Here is a 16590-nt window from a genome sequence, read left to right as displayed (position 1 = left end):
GCACTGCAAGGATCAATCCCAACACCTGTTCTCTTTAACATCTTTACCAATGCCATGCAAGAGGTGGCAGACTGCACACTTCTCAAATTTGCAGATAACACCAATATGCAATATGAGGGCAATGGTCAATATGCTTGAGGGCAAGGCTGCCACCAAGAAGAACTGTATAGGCTGGAGGAACAGGCCTTTTCTCCTCGCACCATGAGGAAAGCCCAGCAGTGCACCAGATTGCCCAGAAACATTGTGCCATCTCCATCCTTGGAGGTTTCCAAGACGTAACTGAATAAAGCCTTTAGCAACCTGGTCTGACACCAGGGCCAACTGCTTTAAGAAGGAGGCTGGACTAGAGAATTCTGAGGTCTCTTCCAACCTGAACTATGCTGTGATCCTATCTTGCCTGCAACCTTTTGCAAACTGAAATGGTACCAGTATTTCCTTAGCTGACTCACAGGTTATGAGAACAAAAACATATTCGGCCGCCTTCACATACAGAGGAGAGAAAACTTCAAGCTACATTTTGAGCAAGCAGAGCTGGCCTGTTCTCTGGAGAAGTCTCAAATAGGCAAAATTTGCTTTAGGAAAGAAAACCCAAAGAAACTTAAAATCAACAAGAAGCTTAATGTTGACCACATCACTAGATACAGTAGCAAATAATTTCCCTGTACACGTCAAAAGAACACCACCAATACTCCTCTCTATGCTGTAATAAAACACTAATTAAATGAGAGCTATATGGAACTGGAAGATGTTATCTTTTTAAACTGGAACGAGTAAAATAACTTCCCCCCTGCCCCTGTACAAATGTCCTTTGTCTACCAGTTACCACTTTGTGACTTAAATTCACATCTATTGTAAAGAGTCTATTGAGTCACACAATGTACCTTCAGCACAGAAAAAGTAAATACTTTTTTCTTCTCTTAGTCCACCGTAATATTCTTCTTTTACCTAATCATCCTCTACTTTAATAGTATTCTCTCTCTACTCCATCTCCTGCTTCACTCTCCTTCCTCAAACCTTTTATTGTATGTACGAGAAGAAACCTACTCCTGACAGTCTCTTTTCCACTCTTTTTTAATGGTACAAAGTGCCAACAGACTCATATGTCACACAGCTTTCACATGACTGTACGTTCTGAATCTGTCTCTCTCCACGCTGACATTTCCTGTGCAGCAAAATGGTATTTAAAAGTTTGGTCCAAGTCTCTTTGGATTTATCAGTTACATAAGACTCGGGGGAAAAACCCTAACACCTTGTGGTGGGGAAAAAACCCCTCAAACGTGGGGTTTTTCTTGGTGCTGAAAAGAACAGACACTTGCCTTTTCATCTGACAAGTAAAAAGAGCTTTTAACATCTTTGGTACTGCTTGTGGGAAAGGAGAGAGTAAATTGACAGTCACATCTAACAAGTGTCATTGAAAATTTAAGTATATGGCAATCAAAATGATCTAAAAATAACTGAAGTACTTCAATAATTTTCCAGTAAATTATGAAAAATTGATATCAACTTGCAAAATCTTTTCTAATATCTAAACCTATTTTCTAGCACTTATGAGCAGGGGAAAAAATGTTACAAAAGAGTAAACAAACAATTTTACTAAAATCAGGTCAGACACAAAAATAGCAAATGTTTATTTTTGATCTTTTTTTTTTTTCTAAATTTAAATAATAGTTTGGATAAAATCAGAAAAATGCTGAAAAGCAACTGTAGATTTATGATCTGTGATATAACTACCCACAAAAAATTAATTAGTCAACTTAAACTGTCTACTAAAAACCATGCTCACTTATGTTTGAAGAGAGTATCAAAATTAAAATTAAGCAATTATAAAATGGAGAAAATGAGGACAACATGAAAATTTTATGCAAATTGTAGACAACCAATAATTCAAAATTCCTACTCCATTTCCAAAATCCAGCCAGAAATAAAGCTGTTGGTCTGAACAGTCTATGCTTAGTTGCAAGCGATTTGAATATATAAAATATTTGCCCATAATTGGAGTCTTCTGAGTCCACTACCATAATTTACTCCTTTATCATCATCTGAAGGGCTTCCTACAGGGTTAGTAATGCAGTTTCTTGCCGAAGGGTGACTATGGCTTCAGGGATTCTGGCTCTTAGCACCAATGATAAAAAAGGAGTCTCTTGCAGCAAGAGCTTTGTGTTCATGCGGATAGGTTGCGGTCCTTATTTGAATCTTTCTTCTGCCTAATGAAGGTCAGTCAACAACTACTGACTATCAGTCACTCGTTCGTTATGTATTACACTCAGGCCTGCCTAATCAGAGACTGAATAAAAGGATGGAAATGTTTAACAATGCCTCAGCACTACTTTAGCAAGTCCTTAAAATACAGGAAAGATTTTTTAATTAGAATTTTGAAGTATCATTAATATATCTGAATTGTAGTTTTTACTGATTTGATAATCTTTTTGAACTAGAGTTAACAACACTGCCAGTGATATAACATCAGGGATTCATTTGCTTTATATCAGCAAAGCATTTAAGAATAGAATTAACTTTGAGTTAAAAAAAAAAAAAATCTACTTAATTTACTACTGAATCAGGTGCTGCAAATTTAAACAACAACCTAAGAGTTTGACCTGAAAAATTTAATGTCAATTTTTGACAGCCTTTCAAGCACCATCCCCAGATGCACCAGATATTGAGCTTAATGTTAGAAATGTGCAGCATTAGCATCTCTGATTTTACTTTATAAAACAGCAAGTATCGAATTAGTTAAAATTAAAATTGCCAGTAGATCATCTCAGGGTGTAAGTGTTCAACAGGCTTGGAAGCTAGTGGTAAATGAGCAAGGCTATACTTCTTTCAGAAATAAAACTCACCTGCTGCAGAGTACTGAGAGGGGGGCAGCCTACGCTATTATACAAAGTGTTTGTTCTTTTTCACTGGGAATTCCTTTGCTGGAATACTGCAGCCAAAAAAAAAAAAAAAAAAAAAAAAAAAATCAATAAACTGAAGGCCATGGGGAGCTACAGGCTGTCTAGAAAAGGGTAAATGAAGAGAGATTGGAATAACTGGAACTATTTAGTTCCAAGACAGTAAGATTTGTTTTGAAATATGGCTTCTTTATAAAAAGCTCACTTTTGAGCCTTACCATATTTTAAAGTCTTTTACTTAGACAGGAATATTTGAATAAAGAAAATTTAAAGTAGATATTTTAAAATTTCTAATCATATCACAAACACTTTTTTATAATTTAGGTATGATCTGAAATGGAATGTGCTCTAAATATTATAATCCAAATTTAGTGTAATTTTTCCTGCACCCTGAGTGACAGATTTTTATCAACTATATGAATCATTTTTATTACTTTCCAAAAAAAAGCTTGCCCTATAAAGTTCCAATTATTTTATAATATAAGCAGAAATCCCTTTCTGCTATGTAAAGTTTCTATTTTGACACCTTATATATCTGTATTACTGAACCAATTTCAATAAAGAACAAGAATTACAACAGGGAAAAAGTGAAACCTCTCCGAAGTTGAGTGCAGTTCTACCTGACAGGCAGAAAATGGGCAGAGACAACTGAATCACGCAATTATTAAAGTCATCAAGAGCAGTCAAAGACTGGATTGTCCAATAAAAAGGTCTGTAAAGATATTGATTACATCTGGGACTGGAACATCTCCTTGGTGCAGTTCGCTGTAAAAATAACGTACTAAAAGGAACGCCTGGGCCTAAGGATCCATTGAACTGTTTAAGACTAAGAAATTCCCTACTTGCTCAGATCTGTGGTACATCTAGATTTCAGGTTTCATCAAAATATTAGCAGCTAATGAACACATTTGTCTTTCCTCATTGATTCAGACATGCCTACTTACTTCTTACAAGTGACATTTCATCTGTCAGCGAAATACTCTAATTCAGAGCCTTTTCTAGACAAAAAGAAATTCTTAATGTCAGACCATCAGGACAGCTCCCACTCTAAGATAATTTAGAAAACATAAACCAGCATTTGTGCCTCTCGGATAGCAAGATATCATCAAAAGTAAGAAAGGAGTGTCCATAACCACCTGCTGTAAAAGATTATATAATTCAAACCCCCATAAGCACCTAGCAAAATGGAGAAAAATGAGTACTTAGTGTTGAAAGATTCCACAGAAAAATCTTCCCACTTGTTTAAAATATAATTCAGAATTTGGTCTTCAAGTTATGGGTTTGCTAGAACATTGAGAACATTAAGATCTTATCTCATAAATTCATGTCTCTGTGCCAACAGCATTTAATCATCAGAAACAGACAAACTGCTAAATCTAAACTATTTTAAATATCACTGAGGTGTCAATTCCTAATAATAATATTAGAGTTCATTAATGTAGGAGCTACCTATGCAAAGTGGGCTTAAGATTTTTTAAGATTCTTCTTAATATCAACAACTGGATGGAATTCTTACCAGGCAGATTAACTGTTGATTCAGTGCCATCCGTGGCAATCACAGTCTGGCTCTAGCCCATCATCCACAAGATAGCAAAGTTTAATTACATCTGCAGTACCTAGAAATCCGCTCATGCTTTCCTGAGCTGCCCTTTAATGGGACCATGCTCTTCTCTGAAGCAACCAACATCTCCAGGGCACTGTGAGGAGTACTTTGATGTTTCACTCCTCTCAACTCAGGTTAGCTTTGCAGACAGACAGCTGATTCAGGCATCCAGCAAGACACCTAAGGTTGAACAGTGAAATACTTCATGTTGCATTTAGTCTTCACATAAACTAACACTGAGATCATAACTGCCTTCCTGAGCATGGCAAATGAAGCTACAAATACCTACTGCATCAGCATAGTGTACTATGTATACACTTCAGAAAAGTGGGAAGACACTTTAAGACTCATTAAAATGTTCCCTAATCATGGACAAGCATTAAAATGGATGGCAATTCCTTGCCTTAATTTGTTCCAACCCATTCAGTATGTTTCCTATATACTTCAGAATGCTTTGCCTCACCAGTTTTGAATGTGCCGTATATTTTTACACACAGAAATATTCCATCTATGAGTGAATGACACATGCTTTCAAGTACCATCCTTAATTTTTACTCTGGAGTAATAATTTAGCATAGTAAACTGATAAAAATTTGAATTAGTCTAATACTGTGCTGTGAATACTTTATTTTTTTGTGTATTTTTCCTTCCCAGGCTTACACTGGATTGCTGTATGTGACTTACCTTTGACAACCTTTTTTGTCATCTACATCGACAGTGATAAATACAGTTAACTTTGAAGTCATCCTCAAGTACCAAAAGGTCAACCATCTCCACTGCAAATCCTTTATGGGCAGGATTCTAAGGTTGTTCTAAGACAGGAAACTTGCTGAGTTTACGGACAGGAGCCCAAAGCTACTCTTCTCAACCTTCCTTCTCTCACCCTACACCCTCAGATTCTTTTTGCAATAGATCTGTGAGAGACAATCGTAAAATTTCAATTTCTCTCTTTCTTTTTCTACCTACCATAAAACCAGACAATCCCAAAAGAACAGTCAAGTAGTAAACAGCACAATCTGTGTAAGAGTTCAGTTTCTTAAGACATTCTAAGGAAAATTTCGGTATGTTACATGTTTTTATAAAATTAGGAGAGTTGTTAAAATTAGTTCACCTGGTTCAGCTCAGGCAACCTTCAGTTTAACCAGAAATGGAAATACAGATGGAAAGAGAGACTAACTCAATAAATTGTATAAACACTTCACTGTATCCTAATGACACTGTGTGGTTGTTTCTTTCCAGTACTTTCAATCTGAAAATCATACACATTACTCTGTCAAAGTGTTTTAATCCTTCTCAAAAATTTCTCTTCTTAAAGTTCTATCGAGATTACACAGTGGTATTTTGAAAACTATCATGTGCTCACTGTACCCTCAACTTTTTTATTCATACGGTTACTGCAACAACGCTCAGCAAGGCAGATGTACATGTACTGATCTGTAACTAGCAGTTAGTCTTGGAACAGTCTCATATGCTTATAGACAAGCATATGTCTCATATGCTTTTATAAGTATTATGAAGAGAAGGCTTTGAGGGATTTGTTTTCTCCTTAATAGCAGTTAACTAATTTCAAGTATAGTATCTAAATGTTACCAGTTTTTATTCTGATTATTTTGACTAGAATCTCTAGATAAAGTTGAGTCGTGATGTTAGGAAGCAAAATTATTTTCACTGAATTCGCATTGTTATACAATAATATTTTCCTAAATATGATTACTAGATGTTGCCAATGATCTTGATTATTAATCTACCTCTGTTCAACACAGCCACTCTTTGACATTTTAGAATTTAAAGTGCTGCTCTTAATTTTCATTGCTTGTGAAAAAACTTCCATGATACGTCATTTCAATGTATTTAATCTATCCATGTTATAATTTTATAAACCTTAGCTCACCAGTGTGATCTTCTTTAAATATTAACATATTTCATCACTTGCTTAGTTAATTTCCCTTTATATGGGATAAACTACTAAACATTCTCTTTACTTCAAAATCAATTTCAATTGCAAAATTTTGATGGTGAGCCCTCCTACACATGCAGAACTTGCATTGGTGAAAGCCAGAATGTTACCATGAACTACTTTCATAAATCGTTACAGAGAATTATTGTAACTTTGTATTTCTGAATATAAAATGAATTTTTAATTTGTTTTAAAATTCAATGAAATTTGAGGTTTGTCTTTCTCTGGATTAGTCAGTTAACAATTGAAAGATAATTAAATCTAGTTGCCTTTATATGAACAATTTTAATAATGGGTTTGTCTTTGCTTTGACATTTTTAGTTATTCCTGGCACTAAACAATTTAAACAATTTTGAAAACAAATCCTTCTACCTCCCTGTTCTAAATGACCCAGTAGCGGGCAACTGAAAAACTCAGGGGGGTGGGACGGTGACCAAAACAGCTGTTTAAATGCAACCAGTAAATTCCACCAAAAGCAGAGACACCCAAGGCTAAAGAATGACTTTGGTTGATGCACTGTTTAAAAAGAAACCTGCAGTTGTAAATAATTTATAGGCCTTCTAGAGAAAATTGGGTAGTTCCCTCTGCTACCAGGGACTGCTGCTTGGTACTGAGGAATCCACAGCATATTCAGTGGTCTCTCAGAAAATTCCTAAGTCCTACCCAGGCAGAGAAGCTCCCAATGTTCCATGCACATCCAGAAGAGTTATGGCTTAATACAGAATTTCATTATTAGGCGAGTCATGAGCTTCTTCGGATAGTTAATATAGTTCACAAGAAAGTCATTCCAAAAGAGGTTAGGAAAAATCCACACCAGAGATTTTAAAACCTTCTAACCACCAACATTTAAAAAGATACTGCCATTTTACACGTGGTTACCTTCTGGACAGTGAAGAGGAAAAGCTATTCCCCTCTCTCCAGGCTGGATTGTTTCACTGGGTTACAGCCTGCAGTGACGCAGCAACTGGTGTCTCAAATGAGACTCAACCATGCACTGGTTACTACAAACAGTCTTCACAGTCTTCACACATACATTTACTTTCTCTGCTCCAAAATTATTAAGATTTAGCTAGAAACAATAATTTTATCCCATTCAACGGTCCATCAGGTGGTTTATACATAGTAACTAGTATAATGACCAGCATTTGCTGATTATTGACCGTTGTCAACTGTGCACATTGAAATGACTCTGAATTCTCAAGACAGTAGTACAACAAAACTTCCAGCCTCCCTGGAAATATTTCTGCTACAGAAATCTCAGGAAACCATCTGATGCCGCAGAAGAGCAAACAGGATCACATCTATGCACAGAATGACAGATACTCTGCTTCCTACTGTCCATTCCCTTCTCCAAATGTTAGTACGTCCAGACTGACGTGGGCATGAGTCTGTCAGAATAAATCCTGAATCGTTCCACTGTACCAGATTTTGAAGATAAACACCTTGGTAAATAGCACAGGTCATACCTAATCCTCCTGGCATTTTCTGTACTCTTCTAAGTATAACAAGATTTATGGGGATAATAAGGCCAGCTCAACGTAAATAGTACCAAAAAGGCAAAAAACTGATACTGATACTGTTTTAACAGAGTTACTCTAATAATAACTTGGCAAAGACATCTAATTTCATGCTTCCCAGATGGCATTTTCATAGTATCTCAGTAGCCAAAACCCCCACAGCTACAGTTTGCCCAGTGGCAGATGTCTGCTTCATACAATGATACTACATGGCAGGAGACAACAGTTCCTGATCCAGAAAACTTCTAGTGTAAGGGTGTTTCAGTTGCATGTGGTTTCACTGTTTGCTATTACATGGTTTTGATGCATCCCCATGTTCATGTTCAGGGCAGATCAGATGAGCTTGCTCTATGTCAGACTGCCCAATGCAGTCTTTCATGCTGGCTTGAGGGTTGTTTTTTCTCAACCCTTTTCAAGTTTCTTTTTGGGGACAGTTTATTACCCATTTCAATCTCATTAAGCATTTAGCTCATTACTTCAGTTAAGAAGTTACATTTAACTAAGCACAATTAAAAACAGCTAGGAAAGCACTATCAGTTAAACAGGTAAATCCCCAGGCAACGTTCCCAGTGAAGTCCACAGGATTTGGGCCGTACTATGACCATTACAATACCCTTCTCATCATCACCAGATGCTACACAAACAAAGACTAAAAAAACCTTTAAAATCTGGTCTTTGTGATCTCTAGACCTCTCCCTTTAAAATCTGATATCTAGAACTGGTATAAGGTATGAGACAACAGATAGACCAACAGGGAAGTACAATGCAACACTGTACTGATACCCAGAACTGCAGACAACACCCCCAGAGCTTAAGCAGCCTCGTCACAGTCATATTGTTTTATGGCCACCATCAAGGACACATAAAGAGCAGCTCCTCCTGAAAGCGAGGAGTAGCAGGGCAGAGGGGACAAAGGTGCATCTTCAAAATGGAAGATGTAGGGGGAGGCCGGCACGAAAGTTTTATCCCACTTAGGAATCATCGTTTTGTATGCGAGAGTATGTTATCATTTTAATGAGGTAAAAAATATAACTCATACTGACACAATAAAAACACCAAGAGAAGTGGTTGGACCAAAGCATTGAGACAGAAAAAATGAGCTAAGCAGCACTAACCTATGTGGGCACTAGAGACACAAGCCCAAATTTGACAAAACCTTACAGATAGTCTAAGAAATCCTTTCCCTTACAGCACCAGAATTCAGCTGTGAAAGCTCTGTGTCTATATACACTGCACAGCTACCATTTCTACGCACTGAGACTGTGCTTTGGTTCAAGGATGTAAAAAGAGTGACATAAACAGATGACACCTTTGATTCCTTCCCATGGTGGAATCACGAACTCGCAGGTTCCGCAGGTTCAGTACGTCTCAGCCGCAGCCATGTTCTTCACTATTCTGCTTCAAGGAGAAATCAAACAATACAAGAGGTACCCGTGCACCTCAAAGAACAAAAAGGTCATTCCCTGTTTTAAATGACAGGGGAAGTCAGGCTTGCACCACTATTATGCAAGAAAAAGAAAGCTTCATGCTCAGAAAAGAAAATTAATACATTTTCTCTCTAAACTCCATTTGCAGCAATTGGCAAAGGAAAAGGAAAGGCACAGGAAAGTACAGCACAAAACCATCTTACATAGCTCTGCTGTTACTGGGTTGAACCTTTCTTTCCACTAAGTTAAAAAGCAGCAGAATCAGAGACACAGTGATGCTCGTGCTCCAAAAAGGAAACCTGCCTTTCCCTACTATGGGGATTTCAAAACAATGTATGTAATGCATTACAACGTATGTAATCAGGGATGCTCTTGGGGAAACAGATGAGGCTTTGCTTGTGCAAATCAAATTTAACACATCTTCAGAGCCTTCTAAATAATTATAATTCCTAAAACTCTGTTTCTTTTGAAAAGAACGTTCACAGTTGCCCCAGGCTGACACTTTCTTAAATGCACACTACTACCTAGCACCCTGCAGTGCTCACCTGGGGTAGCACCAGGAGACAAAGGACTGATCCCAAGGACCCAAAGAGGACTGATTTCCTTTTTTGTTTATTTCTAAAGATGAGCGTGCTTTGCAAGTGCTCCAGGCATACAGATGTGACATACTCCTCCGGCTGATCGTTTCAAACAACAAAAAAAGTTGGCAATGAAAGTGTGGAGACAATTTTTCATTCATCCAATCACTACTACTCCCTTCTTCCCACTTCTGAGCTTCTCCACATCCCCTCAGCCTATAACGTCACTTTACAAAGTGCTGACTCAGAGGTAATACTGAATTGGGTGTGCAAGTTTCCTACTACCCCTTTTTCCCTCAGCCTGGTTTTGTGGGTACACCATCTTGAATAGGTTCAGGAATCACCTGAGGGTCACGTTTTCTCTACCATGTCTCAATCCACCTCTTAGCTACAGAACATAAAACTCCTCTCTAGGCTGAAGAATAAATTTAGTCATTTTCCATACGGAATATACTCCATCTTTGATCACACTTGCTACCTCCATCTGTACCACTTCCAGTCTGATGTAATTTCACCAAAACTGTGCATGTTAGTCAATGTATGTGTATCATGGGTAAGTGTGGTGACACAATGGCATTTTTTCTTCTGTTTTGTATTCCCACCATAATAATCTTTAATATTCCTATTTATTGCAATCATTACTGAGCACAATTCTGGCCTTTTCTCTGAACTATCAATTATAAACTTATTTATTAGTGCTTATGTTCAAATCAGAAACAAGCACTACCAAGGTATTATTCTCTCCTGTGTATTATTTTGCATTTTAGTTACATTGAATTTCATTCAATATTTTATCACCCAGTCACTCGGTATCTTATGTTTGCATTCATGTCCTCCTCATTGTTATCTTGAATAACTTGATCTCATGAGTAGACTTTGTCATCACACTGTTTATCTCCTGACCATTTATTTTGATCCCTGACTGGTTGTTCATTCCTTCAGCAAATACACAGTGGCTAAGTTTCTTTAAAAATACTGGCAAGGGACCTTGTCAAATGCATTTTTGAAAGTCCAAATTGATTATGTATCAGCAGGCTTTATCTTATCCACCTGCTTAGCTACTCCTTCAGAGAACTGCAATGGATTTGTGAGGGTTGACTTTCCTTCAGAACTGTGCTGACTTCTTCCCAAAATACCGTATTCATCTGTGTGTCTGTTCATTCTATCTCTTATTACCGTTTCTACCTTTTTTCCCCCCACAACAGGCATTAGACTCATCCCATTAGTGCTCTGGCTTTCCTCTGGAATCCTTTTAAAAATGTGATTGAACACGCAACCCTCCTCATTGTCAGGTACAAAGGCAGCAGTTTCACTGGAGAAATCCTTCAGAAATTCTGGGTGATAACATCTGCTCCTGGTAATTTCTTATCACATACTCTAGCATTTGTGTGGCAATCTCATTGACCAGAATTTCTCTTTGAGGACTACCAACTCACATGATCCCTTTAAATACACTTCCAGCAGGGGTATTTCCATAATCTTCTCCGTAGAGATGATGTGTAAAAGAAGTTTTTCTCCCATGCCTTTACATTAGGCTTCATATTCCTGTTGTGTTGTTTAAAAAAAACACAGCTTTTTTAACACAATTTTCAAGTGTTTGGGGGTCTTGTTTATTTTTTTGTTGTTGCTGTTTATTTGTTTGGGCTTTTGGCCTGCTACATTGTACTTGCATTTTATAGAGGTGAAGAAAACTCTAGGTAGGAAGAGACCACTGCACATCATCTAGTTCAACCTGCTCTCAAAGCAGAACCTAAATTAGGTTAGTTTATCATCCTTTCTTTTTCTCTGTTTTCTAGTACTTTAATTTTTTTTAAGGTTATTGCCGTATTTCTAACTTCCTCATTTACCCTGACACTTGGATGGACTTTCCTTGGATTTTCCTAAAGTCTTTTTTCGTTGTGGATAGACATTTGCTCTGAGCCACCCACGTGTTGACTGCAAGAGACAACACACATGATACATGAGCTAATTCTGACAGCATCACATCGTGGAGATCGCCTGTCTCAATCCACTGCGGTCATTCCTGTGATTTTCTTGTTGGAACACCACATGCTACATCTGATCTCTCTTTGGAAAATGGTAGTATCATTATTCTTCATTACTGCACATTCATCTAGTGACTCAACATTGTAGACCTTCACGGGCATCTATGGGGCCTTGATTATTGAGTTTTGCAGCAACAGACTACTGTTACAGGTGGATAATACAACTCCTGCGACCTCAGGCCTCATATGCAGTGTTCTGTTTCGTACGGCCTTTTTACTTCTGCAACGCTCGCATAAATTTCTAGAGCTACAGGTTTTCCAGTTCTCAGCTTTCTGCTAAATGAAATGTTATCTGATGACAGCCTGCATTTCACTGCTGCTATCCTGTAATTAAGAAAGCTAAACATAGATCAGATACTGTTTCTCAAGGTTTTTCGTTCATTAGATGCTTTATTATTCTAACCTCGTTTTCCATTAGCATATTGAATAGAGTAATGGATACATATTGCCACCTATTTAAAGCCAAACTACGTTGCAATGTGCTTTAACTCAAGTTCATAACTAAGTAATTTCTTTTGGCTTTATAATAAATTTTCGAGTCAATTTGTTATTGAAAAAGTAACTCTTTTCTTGGAGGACACCCGTATTTTCTGGTCAGCTTAGCATTTGCCCTGCGTTTCAATGAATGGTGTCCTCACTAGACAGAGAAATGGAATAAATCCTTGAAACTAGTACAAGGAAAACTTCTAGTAGTTCAGGATATTGATGCTTAGTTTTTATTAGAAGCTGTAACCTTTTAAGTTAGTTTATATCATACCTACGAGGAGCTGTAGCAATGCCCCTATGAAGGTCTGTATAAACATTTCCGTTTCACGATAATTGCCTTAGTGGCACATAAGGACTTAATCCTATATCATCAGTACCCTTTTGCAAACTTTAAAAAAAAAATAAAATACCATCCTATATACATTGCACAGCTTATGTGAGTAGCTGGTTTGTGATACACATTTCCTTATACTGCAACATTATAAAGAATTTGTACATTTCCTTCTCGCATAGAATCATCATTACAGGGTTTTACAACAGCTCCCAATGGAGTCAATGGAAAAATCCTTAGCAGCTCTAGAGGCAGTTAGATAATAAAGCTGACCCTGATGCAAGCAACGATGTTCGTCTTTAAATGGTTTGAGCTAGTGATTAAATAACAGCTGCAAACAACATTTTTCATTTCACTACTGTGACCAACTTTTATGCAAAAGTTTCACAGTATTATATGACTTCCCTTATTCCTGTTTTCTTTTATATATTTCAATATGTTTCATACCATCAAGGATGCCTTTCAATGTAACTGTGATTACAGCAGCTGATTGGTTTGTAGCTAACACTGTGGATGATTTTCTGTATTGCAATTTGAAAACACACAACATAAAACTTCATACCCTCAGGCAGTTAAGGAGCTATGCGAGTAACGGCAGCTCTGGGCCATCTCTGATACGGCCAGTTATGAAAACTGCAAAAAGCCAGGTGCAATACGATGAGGGTACGGCTACTCCCCACCGTCCTGTCCAGGCTCAGGAGAGCTCTGCCCCATGCCTCCGTGCTTCGGCACCCACATCACCCTGCCTGGGGAACACGCAGTGTCTCTTAGGAAACGGTCTGTGATTGCCTGCAAAAGCACCAACACATAGGAAAGCCTCCTCAGAAAGATTATGGGGTCCTTTTTGAGCCTCCACATGGAGCTCCCAGCATTTTGAATAGTACAATGAGGCTGGTGTGGGCACAAAGACTGAATGAAATTAGGTTTTTTGGTTTTGTTTTGTTTTTTAAATTAGTTTCCAAATCCTACATTTGCTTGCTAATTCAGGTGGATTTTTCAGTCCCCCTAAAAAGGAGGAGGAAAAAACCATGAAATAGTGAAAAGATTTTGATTATTCAAAACCCAAATATTTCTTTCAGAAGCGCTAACTTGTTTGTTGAGAGAAAACAGAAACAGAATTTGAAAAAGCAAAATTATTAAAAAATTGACACCAAATTAACATTCCTCTTTTCTCCTAGTCCAGCAATACAAATCTTGTGCTATGTTGGCTTCATCTCAATCACTCCCCCCTTTCTTCTCACTTTCGACACCCCTTCCCCCCAAACCCCAGCTTTTAGGTTTTCCAAAGAGGCAAAATACTCATTATTCAGCCAGCCTGAGAGAGAGAATCCCACTTAAGTAATTGTTTTTCCATTGAATCTTTTTAAATCAACTCTATTTTTAAAGAAATAAGAGTACAACCAGCATGCCAAACGCAATTTAATTTGGGGGATTTTACTCTGAGGCAGCACTACGAATCATCTCAAAGTTCACAAACTGACTCTGTTTTGTTTCATTCAACCAAACAGCAAGCAGGTTTATTATACATAATTTCGTTTTGTAGACATGCTCTTTTTTTGGCCTCTTAGATGTATTTTTGTTGGAAATGTTTCTTGATGAAGAAAGGAGGTTTCTACGATTAAGTCTATTCATGGGTGCTACAGCGTGCCACTTTCTCTCTCTCAAAAAAAAAAAAAAAAAAAAGGCAAAGCACAAACCCTAAACAACAACAAAACAAAAAAATCCCACCCCAAATTCACAAAAGCCTTTATTCTTGATACTGCTTTTGCCAAGAAAACTCCCTTGACAGACTCTATGGCCTTCAGTAGTGTAAGTGGATGTAGTTTCAGGGTTGCGTCTTGCACCCTTGTAGTAACTTGAAGATACGTACCTGTCCTCCTTTGGCATCTTCCATGGTGTCGATTTTTACTGGTGGTTACAATACTACTATGTTTGTTCAGTACGACTCTCTGTGGTTACAACTCCTTAGCTCAGCAGGCTACAATTCACAATCTACTGTAACTTCTATCTTACTCCAACACTAAGTCCCATTTTAGACCTGAGAGCACTCTCTCACCTTCCTTTACTCCCAGGTACTCAGCAGGTCCCTGTCGAGCAGGTGGTCTAAGTCCTACTTGTGCAGCATGGCAGGCACACAGGATTGACGTAGCAAGAGAAATCCTCTGCTAAAGCTTTTTTTAGTATCAAAGATCTAAACCCCCACATTTTCACAAGGAAAGTAACATGCAGGTCTGATGAGTCCAATGTCACATTTGAGATCTGGCATCAGGTCAGTATGTCAGGGAAGGCAAAAGTCTCTCCCTGCCTCTGCCCCTCTCCAGCACACAGCAGTCCCAGTCTGCCTCCTGGGATGGCCTCCCTCCCCAGCACAGACTGTTTGCCTCTGTTTGCCCAGGGGTTCCCCCCAAAGGAGCACTGACCTCTCCCTAAGAGCCAGACACCACCAAACAACGAAGAAAGCAACCTTGAGATCCTCAGACAAGCATTAACAAATCCGGCAAGCCTCACATAGCTCAACTCCAGCACAAGAGTAACACTCCAAAGAGATCACAAGGCCGAACAGGGCTCACACACAAATACAAATGTGCACATAGGCACATACACAGGCACACACATATGCATATAATTTTTTTTTTAAAGTGCTTGCAAAACAATATGGTAAAGACATTCTCCACCATGCAAAAGCAGGGATAAGCCCCTTTTCCCACCCACAAATATTAGAGGTGGTCCTCTGCCTGGAGGAACAGCAGGACAGAAGCTGTTTCATCAAAGCTACAGGATTTAGGGCTTTTTGTTTTGCTGGTTTTAGTCTCACAAGCAGCACAGAAATCCACAAAAAATATCAGTGCAAATGTAAAAAATATTTCCTATATGAGCATGTCTTAGAACATGAGAAATTCCTCTTGAAAAAAAAAAGGGGAAAATAGAGCTACGCTGTTCTTACAACCTCCTGGCTCTTGGTGCTGTTGCCCACAGTCCAGAGCAGTGAGGCAGGCAGGGCTGGGCTTAGCCCAGGGCTTCCAGCCTCCCCCCGTCAGGCAACCCACGCTCGCTTGCTGTTTTGTCTTGCCAAAGGAAAAAACCAAAGGTTTTCTTGAAGGTCGCTACTGAAAAGCATTCTAGTTCTGTGGGGCTGCATTAACGATTAGTTTTTCCTACTCAATTGTTAAACTGCTCCACAACCCAAACAGCGTTTCATCTTGACTGGAAAAATATTTCTTTGCAATTTTCTCAGCAAACCACAAGGACTGAGAAAATATTTCCATATAAAATAAATAAATTGGCCTGGAATAAGTTGTTTCACTTAACGTGAAAATTACTAAGCCTTTTTAAACAGCTTTGAATAGATTTTCATAATATTCAAAATGAACACTTTAAAACTGGACAAGATTTCTTTAGGAAACTCTCCCACAAATTAAATGGCAAATACATATTTTGAAGTGCCCAACTATGCATTTTAGTCTCATAGTTGAACGTGGAAAAAGCCCCTGCACATCTAATACGAAGAGATTCTTAAATATTGCCTTGGCATACATCCTTCCTTTGATATTAGATGAAATATGAAAGACAAGGGGTTTATTCAGAAGTTAGGAAGATGTGGGGGCTTTTTAAGGAAACGGTAGGAAGACAGTGGGAGTTGGGAATATGATTTCCTGTAAAGGGTCTAAACCAGCTGTCTCCAAAATAGGGTACGCACACCCCAAGGGATGGGCAAGGTGATCCACTGAGGTGTGGGAGGAGCTTTTTTTGGT

The sequence above is a fragment of the Numenius arquata genome, chromosome 10 (assembly GCF_964106895.1).
Source record: "Numenius arquata chromosome 10, bNumArq3.hap1.1, whole genome shotgun sequence".
Taxonomy (NCBI): domain Eukaryota; kingdom Metazoa; phylum Chordata; class Aves; order Charadriiformes; family Scolopacidae; genus Numenius; species Numenius arquata.
The sequence above is the reverse complement of the archived record's forward strand: the minus strand, read 5'-3'. Positions refer to the sequence as shown.